Here is a 10,959-nt window from a genome sequence, read left to right as displayed (position 1 = left end):
GGGCACCAATAGCACACCAAGGTGCAATTTGGTAAGAGAGAGTTTATTGGACCTACTTCCACAGCATAGGCATTACTGGCCCGCATTACTGGAAAGTCTCACCCTGAATGAATGACCTTCCCAGAACTCCACAGACAGCCCCCTTTGGTTAAACTTCCACACACTATGCCCTCTAGGACCTTCAAAGATCACAAGACCACATGCACTGGACAGAACCTCATACAGCTAGCAGGAGGTACAGAAGTGAGTGGCTAGGTCCTAGGTGAAGGTCTAATGACCCTCCTCATCCTCTCTTATATGAGGGAATATCAACAGGCCCAATTTCTTAACGGTAGGCACTGCTGCTCTGATGTAACAAAAATGGGCATTGTGCTCAGAGGAAAGTGCTCTACATCAGTCTAATTCCCACTTTTCTGCTTTCTATAGCCCCTTTTTGCCTTGTTCAGTTTGTTGGAGTGCATGTTGTAGATAAGAGGCTGCACAATTCATGGATTACTAATAAAAACAAGTAGATCTTAAAGCCATGCTGTAGTTTTGTCTTTTGACTATCCTATTTTAGAAACAGAGAAACTAGAATTTGAACTTGAGGGGGATTAGGTAGTCAGTTAGGAGTGAGGGTCCAAAGAGGGAACACAGTGCCTGTCTGCTTCAGTAGGACCAGAGTTGGGCATCTTACCCAGCCTATCCAATCAGCTCTCAACCCTGCTCCTGAGCCAGCAGCTTTTGAGTCCAGACCAATCAGTTCTCTCTCGGGCTTATCTGAGTCTGAGGATAAAGCCTATCATAATAAGATTATTACTAGGTGTGCGAGGTCTCTTTTGGGCTTTTCAGCTTTCCTAACTTCCGGGTCCCTATTCTAGTAAGCTCCCTCATCGTGGCACTGCTGGGCTAACATGGGGGGAACTCCTACTCCCAATGTGAGCTCTTTATAACCTCATGCCTCTACATAGTATGAGCTCTTTGTATTTTTTCCCCCTTTTCTTAATAAATAAAGTCTATGTCTTACCCTATGGTATATGGGTTTAATTCTTTAAATTCATAAGACAAGGACCCAGAGTACCCTAAATTTGTTGGCATTGACAAGGAGCCCCAAAATTCCCATTACAAACTGAGGGAGTGGTGGCTAGTGACATTCCAGAGTTGATAATACCCAAGCTACATGAAACACAATGACTAAAAGGAGGATAGGGAAGTTATTTCATTTCTGAGTTGAAATGAACTGTGACTATGTTTTGCAGAAATATTTCCTAATCATACTTTATCTGACAGTTTCACACATACATACCTAACAAACAGTAAATACAAGTAAACAGATAAATGTTAACTTGGAATTTCTTAGAATTTACTTAATGCAAGTCATAATTATTTTTCCAATCCAGGGAAGTCCATAGTTGGTCTGAATGCAGTAACAGAAAAAGAGGTTTACATTAGGGCTGGAAATTCTAGGAAGAGGGGCTAATGTATCATAGATCTATGTTTACAATAATCCTCTATCTAGTGACTTTGTTTTTAGAAGCTTATGAAACAAGCCTACAATAAATCATTTTTAAAATTTAATAAGATAACTTAAGGATATGAATGTACTAGAGTAGCCCTGAGTTTGTAATAGTGGTTATCCCTCTGAGAGTTCTTTGCAACATTGTTGTCTCCTTCAATATCTCAACCCATGTTCTAAGTTCTAGGAAAAGATGCATTTAAATGATTAATATGTTAACTGCTAAACAGTTTTTCCTCAGATTCATAAAATGTGGAACATCTGATGACCTTCTTATAACATTAGAATATGTAATGCCTTTTGGCAGTGTTTAGTTTTGTGTATCAAGTAACACTGCTGCAACAGGTTGAGGTCCATTACTCTTCTCAGCATGTTCCCTTCCTGTTATCCCCTGCCTCTCTTTTCTCCAACTGTAAAAGCCCTTATATCTCAAGTCTGCTTCACCTTCCAACTTGCTAGCCCTTGTGAGTAAGACTGACTTCCACCCAAACAACTCTCATCTCTCCAGTATTAGCTTTCTAGAGGTGAGTGGCTAGATGTGGACATAGAAACAAGTTCAGTCCTTTCTCTTTCATGAGCTCACTGAGTAAACTAAAATGCTGTTAATCTTTTTTTTTAATTAATTATTTATTTATTTGAGAGCGACAGACACAGAGAGAAAGACAGATAGAGGGAGAGAGAGAGAATGGGCGCGCCAGGGCTTCCAGCCTGTGCAAATGAACTCCAGACGCGTGCGCCCCCTTGTGCATCTGGCTAACGTGGGACCTGGGGAACCGAGCCTCGAACCGGGGTCCTTAGGCTTCACAGGCAAGTGCTTAACCGCTAAGCCATCTCTCCAGCCCAAAATGCTGTTAATCTTTTGGTCCTGCTCTATGATGCTATGTGAAGGGATGAAGGTGTAAAGAGGTCAAAGATAAACAAAGTTCTAATTTTTTTATGATCTTGTATGATACTGGAAATACAAATAAAATGCAAAGGATATTCAAATAAACACCAGAGAGATAATGCCCTGCAGGTTCATATTAAATCTCTCCCCCCCAACCCCCGGCCTCACTATATAGCTCAAGATGGCCTTGATTTTGCAATACTTCTGCCTCAGCCTCTTGATTACAGGTGTGTACCACTATTCTTGGCTTCATTTAAAATTTTTTATGTATAAAGAAAAAAATTTCAGATGGCTACCAACATAGATAAATAGGGATAAAATGGCAGAAGGTAAAGTGAGAAAACGGAATCAGTCTGTATACACGAAGATTTTTTAATATTTAAATTTTTATATCATCCCAGGTTGGAGTAAAGGGATGGTGAGTCATATCATGGGTAATATGCACAAATTTAACACATATGAATCATAGCAGGAGTTCATAGTGGGGAGAGGGGCAGGAAATAAGGAAGATAGGGCAAGAGTATATCCTAGGAATGTACCAAGATGTCAATGCTTAGATACCTCCACCACTTACACCAGCATCCAGGCAACCTATGCTTACTGGTTTATAAACACAAAACAGAAACCACTTGAAAATCTTATTTCTCAGTCTTTTTATATGACTATTTATCAGCGTGATGGTAATCTTGTCAGGTTTTGCATTTTGAATTACCTAGGAGAAACATCTGTGGGTGTTTTTGGTGGCACTTCCATAAAAGAATACCCACTCTGAACATGGGTGGCACCATGTCTTGAGCTAGGAGCCCCACGTGAATAAAAGGTGTGCTGGGGAGGCAGGTGGGCACTAGTATTTCCCTCTCCCTGATTCCCAGTCCTCTGATGAGAATTCCAGACACCCATTCCTGCTGCCAAGATCTTTAGCATGCCTTCCCTGCCATGATGAACTGGGTCCTCTCAAAACATGAGTTAAATATATCTTCTTTCCTTCAGTTGTTTCTATCAGGCATTTTGTCATAGCAATGGGAAAAGCAACTGACACCATCATCAGTAGTCCCTGAAGGCAATGTTCAGAAAGGAAACATAACAGCACTTATTGTATGAAGGGAGAATACAGTTTCTACATGGTGCTTTTGGCTAGATTATAGTCTGATTAAAATTTGGAGGCGTAGCAGTAAAGGTGTTTGCCTGAGAAGCCTAAGGACTAAGGTTCAACTCTCCAGAACCGAAGTAAGCCAGATGCACTTGGTGGCACATGTGTCTACAGTTGGTTTGCAGTGACTAGAGGCTCTGGCATGCCCATTCTCTCCCTCTCTCTCTCATAAAAATTTAAAATTTGTAAATAAGACAGGCAGCACACACCTTTAATCCCAGTACTTGTGAGGCTTAAGTAGAAGGACTGTAGTGAGCTCAAGGCCAGCCTGGGGATACAGAGTAAGTTACAGTTTAGCTTGGGCTAGAGTAAGACCCTACCTTGAAAAAACATAAACAAAACAAAAACAAAGCAACAACAACAAAAAACAGGAAAAAAGGAAACAAAAACATATTTTTGGATTTTGAGCAGAATCAACCTGTGTTCAAATGATGCAGAATATTTTGGGTTCAGTGTGGTACTCCCAGCCTGTGAACCCCAAACTTTGGGTTCTTATCCACTTAACAAAGAATTGAGAAAACAGACTCTGAGAAGAGTAAATTATGAATTATTATTTAGGGAGAAATTATGAATGATGAGGTTTATCTAGGGAGAATTGGTATCCAGAGGAAGGCTATAAGGACTCAAGCAAGCTCCCCTCCTTGCCCAGCTGGAAGGGGAGATGAGGAAATGGGGAGTAAGGGAAATCTCCAAGAGAAGCCCATGGAAAGGGCACACATGGAGCCCAGGTCAAAAGATTCAGAAGACACACACACACGGAGAGAGAGAGAGAGAGAGAGAGAGAGAGAGAGAGAGAGAGAGAGAGAGAGAGAGAGAGAGAGAGAGAGACAGGGAGAGAGAGAGACAGGGAGAGGGAGGGAGGAAGGGAGGGAGGGAGGGAGGGGGGGAGGGGGGGGAGGGAGGGAGGGAGGGAGGGGGGGAGGGAAGACATGCCAGAGCAGGCCCTTCACCTTTATAATCATTTAGGGGTTGTCAAACATAGGCAGGGCCCTGGGATAAAGCAGGCCTAAGCTATCAAACACGACTAGGAAAGGTTGCAGCATCCTGAACCCTGGCCAAATCTCAGGTTCCAGGACCAGCAGGAGTAAGGCTCCTCTGTCTCAGGGGTCCACAGGGAGCCTGGACCACCTCCCCCCAAATCTCAGGTGAGACTGGCTGGAAGTAGGCCACTCCTTCCCCCCTAGACCTAGATGTCCTTAAAAGACTTAGGTTTAGCTAACAGTCCTGTGACCCTTGGCCAGTTACCTAGGAAACTCCTTATATGGTATCAGCCAGCAGCCTTCACATAGCCCATCCCCCAGCAACCCATACCCTATACCTCTTCCTGGTACACAGCTCACCTGACTCCTTATGAGCTGGAATAACTGTCCCTCTATGCCAACTCAGCATCAGCAAGCAACCTTTGAACCCACCAATCCCCTTAGGACCCTCTTCCTGCTCTCTCTCAACTGCTTACAAAAACTCAGTGCCCTGACAAAGGAGCTGTTGCCTAAAGCTGTTTCCCAGGTATTTCTTCCCATTGCACTCATAGCTACTTAAGACCCTGATGGGCAGTTGCCTGGAACCAGGGATCCACAAGGGGTTAGAAAAAGACTAAAAAACTAAGGATAGCGAAAGACTCAGGGGTTAAAGAAAAGTCGTACATGTGGCCTAGCCACAAATCACCAAAACAGGAACCAGGAGTCTGGTACAAGGAGATTATGGCCAACAGAGCCAGGAGTTGTTAAAACACATGCCACACCCAGAGTTTAGAGCAAAATCACACATGTAGCAGAGCTAGAAAGCATCTGAAAACAAAATATATGCAAGAAGTAGGCAAGTAATGAAAGCCCTCCTCTCTCCCAGCCAGGCTTATTGGTGGTGGTGGTGGTTGGGGGGTGGGGATGACAACTTACACATTGGTGTTCAGACAAAACAATAAAACACAGTACAGATGGTTGAAATGGGAGAGTGAAAGGTACAGTAATTATTCTTCACCCTCCCACGTAGTCTGGGAGTGAAAGAAGAGCTTACCAAAACTGGGGCTAGGAAATTCAGGTACCAGGAGAATGAGCAGCCAAGACAGCAATTATGCATGTGAGAAAAGCCCTTTTCTGACCCAGGTATCCAATTAGAATGGACCTTGCCACCAGATTCAAGTGTGTAGCGGAGATATTTGATTGGTTTATGGACTCACGGGACTGACTTAAGAGGGGCTAGCCCACCTAGGTAAGTTTGATTGGGGAAAAAGTAGGGGCACTGTTGCTGAGGAATTGCTTGAAGCCATCTTGGATGAGACTCCACCAGACACCCACTTCTAGTTTTGCCAGGGGAGGCAGGGAGGCATCTCCTTGTTCTCCCTTTGGGTCTCTGCCTCTGACTGCCTATATGTAAAAGAAAAAAAAGCTACCTTGAACTGTTAGGTTAAGAAATGAATACCAACATAGACATGGAAATATAAACTTACTTGGAAGACTGCTTAGATAATATTAGACAGGCATTTTATAGAATGTGGGTTGGGCATGTAGTTGAATTGATAAAGTGCTTTCCAGTGCTTGTCTAGCATGCATAGCTCCAGGGTTGAGCTTTAATACTTCATAAACTGGGTGTGGTTGTATATGCCTATAATCCCAACATGGAAGGTGGAAGCAAGAGGATTAAAAGTTTAAAGTCATCCTCAGCTATGTAATCAGTTTGAGATAAAACTTTGCTTAAGCATTCATACTCAGTCTGCTTTTTGATTCTATAATCACTGTGAAAGTTCCCTTATGACGTGTATCAGTAGAATCATTTGGTCTTGGGGCTGTCTCAGTTGGTAAGAGTGCATAACCTCATGCATCCTCATGATCCTCTAAGAAACCAATAAAGTATCTGCTCTTTCCTCCATCAGTGGCAGCCTGAGTTTCTGAAACCAGAGCTGTTCTTTTCTTCAGTCTCTTTTTTCTTTCCACATAAAACTTCCTGAAAGTTCATAATCAATTCTAATATCACACATGGGCTTTTCCTTCCTCCATCTTCCACCTCCACTAAGCAGTTGCTGGTCTATCCAGTTCTTAGCTACTAATCACTGTATACACATCCTAAAAGTACAGAGATGTACACCCTCTATCATGCATACACATGAGGATCTGAGTTCAAATCCTTACCACCCACATAAAATCTGGGTGGGGTACATTCTAGAAAGGAGGAGACTGGATATTTCTGGGGCTTGCAATCTACTAGTCTAGCCAAATCAGTGAGTTCTATATTTAAATTTATTTACTTATTTATGAGTAGAGAGGGACAGAAGGCAGGTAGACAGTGGGTGTACCACAGCCTCTAGACATTTGCAAATGAAATCAAGATGCATGTGCTACTTTGTACATCTGGCTTCATGTAGGTATTGGGGAATCAAACTAGGATCTGCAGGCAAACACCTTAACCACTGACCATCTCTCCAGCCCAATCAGTGAGTTCTAGGTTTGGAGAGACCCTGTCTCAAAAATAAGGTGAAGAATGAGAAACACTCAATGTCGATCTCTGGCCTAGACACCCACACCCACATGTGAACATGAATACACACAAACATGCACACCACACCCACATACAATATGTTTTCTAAAAAAATACTTTTATTTATTTATTACAGGGAGGGGGAGATAGAGAGGCAGAATGGGTACAGAAGAGCCTCTAGCCACTGCAAATGAACTCCAGATGCATGAGACACCATGATCTGACTTGCATGGATTCTGGAGAGTTGAACCTTGGACCTTAGGCTTTACAGGCAAGTGCCTTACCACCAAGCCATCTCTCCAGCCCGTAAAGCTTTTTGTAAACTGAAAAATGCAATTTTGGGGGCTGGAGAGATGGCTTAGTGGTTAAGCGCTTGCCTGTGAAGCCTAAGGAACCCGGATTGAGGCTCAATTCCCCAGGACCCATGCAGGCCAGATGCACAAGGTGGCGCATGCATCTGGAGTTCATTTGCAGTGGCTAGAGGCTCTGGTGCGCCCACTCTCTCTCTCTTTCTCTGTCTATTGCTCTCAAATAAATAAACAATTTTTTTTTTTGTCTTTACCCTCATTCCTAGCCACAGAGGTCATAAACTCCTTAGCACTTCCTGAGGAATAGGAGTGACTTTGCTGTTAGTAACAAGTCCTGAGTTTCTGCTAATGAGGTAGGTAGAGCCCTAGATTATTTCAAGATGAGGAAGGTTACCAGAAAGGCTAAATAAATGGCTAGAAGAGTGAACTAGTGTACCCCACCTCCAGATTTTGAGAAAGGTATGGGTGGTAGAGATTGTGTTCTGTAAAAAGGCTCAAACAAGCAGACTTTCCAGGTTGAAGAACACATCAATGTAACAGGAGTTGGAGTACCCAGAGAAAGTATGGAAGCTCTGTGTCCCTTCCCATCACAACTTGCCCTATACATCTTTTTCATGTGGCGCTTTCCCTAGTCATTTTATTCAACAAACTGGAAAAAAAAAAAAAAGTATGTTTCTGAGTTCTGTGAGGCGTTCTACCAAATTATTGATCCTAAGTAATGGTGGGAAACCCTAATTTATAGCCAGTTGGTCAGAATGATGTCTATATACCTCCATTTCACAAATGAACTCTTTGATGCTACTTCATTGTTTCTGTATAGCTTTATCTCTGTCACAATCGAATCTGTTTGCTTCTGAGTCACACAACCCATTTCTGAGCAGAATCTCTGTTTTAATATTACTGTTCCACAACTCCCATTGAGACAGGGTAGGCAGTTAGATATAAGGAAACTAAGGAAAACTGCAGGCCTATCTTGGTAGCTGGGTCCTGGTGAGGCAGGGAGTTAGAGGTGAGAACCAAGGGAACCTCAGTTGTATCTTTGTAGCAAGTCTCCTACTGGTCAGAATGCCCCTTTGTGGTCAAACATCCTTGAAATTGAGGTAGGGTTCTTCCCCCCTGGATCAGAAACTAAACACCAGGGAACTTTCCCAACTGCTACAAATATACATTGAAACAAAGGTTCTGATTAGACCCCCAATTTCATTGTGGTTGTGGGCTTTTTGAGGATCATGGGAAGAATTACCCTGAAAGGATGTAGATGTGTTACAGTTTGGTTTGGAAGGGAGAAAACAAGTCACCTTATGAATATGCTATCTATGTCATAAATTAAAAAAAGAACAAAACTGAAAGAGGGCCAAAACACAAACTGGGTCTGGTTGCATAGCGAGGAATGAGTGGGGAAAAAAACAAACAACAACATTAACAACAAAAAACCCCCACCATGTAGAATGCTATGCTACTAGCCTTCTTTGGGTCAAATCTTCTTCCCCCACCCTGGCCCCTAAATCTCTTTGGAACGTTTGCTTTGTTTTGCTGAGCTGAATAAGCTTCCACTTAAATTGTCGGAGACTTTGGGCTGAATTGTTATTGTATTATTTACTTGAGAGACAGGCACAGAGAGGGGGGCGGTGTGGAATGGGCATGCCAGGGCCTCTAACCACTGCAAATGAGCTCCAGACACATGTGCCACCAATTGTGTATCTGGCTCACATGGGTACTGGGGAATTGAACCTGGGTCCTTTGGCTTATTAGACAAGCGCCTTAACCAGTAAACTATCTCTTCAGCCCCCTAGCTGAATTCTTTAGGAAGCTAAGAAGAAAACCACCACTTGGCAATACCACTCCATTAGATCATCAGGACCACTAGGTTATAGACTACTCTTCATTCTAGAACTCGACTCCTTTGGTTAGAGTGTTTGGTCATCAATTTAATGAATCATTTTGTAGATTTTTGGAACCTATTGTTTCCCCCTTCTTAAAATAAATATAGCTGTTTGGTTCAAAGGCATATATATTTGTAACTCCTGCTATTCAGAAGGCAAGACAATCACAACTTTAAAGTCAGCCTGGGTAACTTGAAGAGACTGTCCAAAAATAAAAATGGGCTGGGCCAGAGATGGGGGAGAGATACTTCAATGGTAGAGGACTTGAACATATGCAAGGCCCTGAGTTCAATCCCCAGTAGTACAATAAATATGGAAATAGACTTACAATACACCACAGGCATATGCCATATCCTAGATTCAATCTCCAGTGTCACAGTAAATACATAATAATGAATAAGTAATACAATGAGAAAAAAGCCCAGTGCTAGGTAAGTCATACAGGTAATATGCATGCCAACTCCCAAGCAGCTGAGTGGAACTGGATGAAAATCACACAGGCTAGTCCCATGACTGGCTTCCATGGGCCCTTAACACTGCTCAGCAACCTTACTGGCCATACATAGTTAACACACTCTACCACTCTTTTTATTTATTTATCTATCTATTTATTTATTTATTTATTTATTTATTTATTTATTTATTTATTTATTTGAGAGTGACAGACACAGAGAGAAAGACAGATAGAGGGAGAGAGAGAGAATGGGCGCACCAGGGCTTCCAGCCTCTGCAAACGAACTCCAGATGCGTGCGCCCCCTTGTGCATCTGGCTAACGTGGGACCTGGGGAACCGAGCCTCGAATCGGGGTCCTTAGGCTTCACAGGCAAGCGCTTAACCGCTAAGCCATCTCTCCAGCCCACTCTACCACTCTTGATACTGATTGACCTTGATGTTCTTTTTACCCTAGATTTAAGTGCCACCTCAACTGTGGCAGAGTTCTTGTCTTCTGCTTCACAGAAAATATAGAAGCGAGTAGGGGAATTTCCTGTCACAAATGTCTACAAATCTAACTCCATTTATATCTTGCCTCTCATACTTTTCCTGTTCATACATGCTCAAGCTCTCCCACTTTCACAACAGAAACACCATAAAACAAAAGCAGCTCTTTCACCTCATTTTCTGCTTTGATATTTCCTCCATCTCCTCTGAAGATGCACCTGTGTATTCAAACTGTCTTCTTTATAGCGGGATGCTGCCATTTTTCTGCATAAAATGTTATGATGAAAATATTTTATTTAATTTTGTCCATGTGCTAGGTGTGTGGGTAGCCTTAATCTAAGAAATGAGGCTGCTATTCAAAGAATAAAGAATGTGATGGGTATGGCCAGATTCTTCTCTATAGGGGATTGATTATACCATTACATATTCCCACCAGTGGAAGGTATACCTTTCCCCTCAGCCAGGAAAAGGTTATGAAACTTCAGAAAATTCTTGCCAGTTTGATACATACCTTATTTTATTTGCATTTTCTTATCATTATGGATTAAGCTCTTTATCTGAATTTCAGAGACATTTTCGGTGATCTGTTAATACAACTGCCCATTTTCTGTCAGGTGGTTGGTCATTTAATACCCTAGGCATCTTCATATGACAAAATTAGAACAGGTTAGCCTTTTCTGAGCACATTAGATAGCCATGGGTTCAAAAGAAGCTAGACAAAGGCATTCATGCTCCTTGAGATCAGCAATTCCCCAATCCAGTTTTGTTTCTGATTTAAAGAAGTATGTTCATGGAAATAGTGGCACAGGACTGGAGAGATGGCTTA

The sequence above is a fragment of the Jaculus jaculus genome, chromosome 1 (assembly GCF_020740685.1).
Source record: "Jaculus jaculus isolate mJacJac1 chromosome 1, mJacJac1.mat.Y.cur, whole genome shotgun sequence".
Classification (NCBI taxonomy): Eukaryota; Metazoa; Chordata; class Mammalia; order Rodentia; family Dipodidae; genus Jaculus; species Jaculus jaculus.
The sequence above is the reverse complement of the archived record's forward strand: the minus strand, read 5'-3'. Positions refer to the sequence as shown.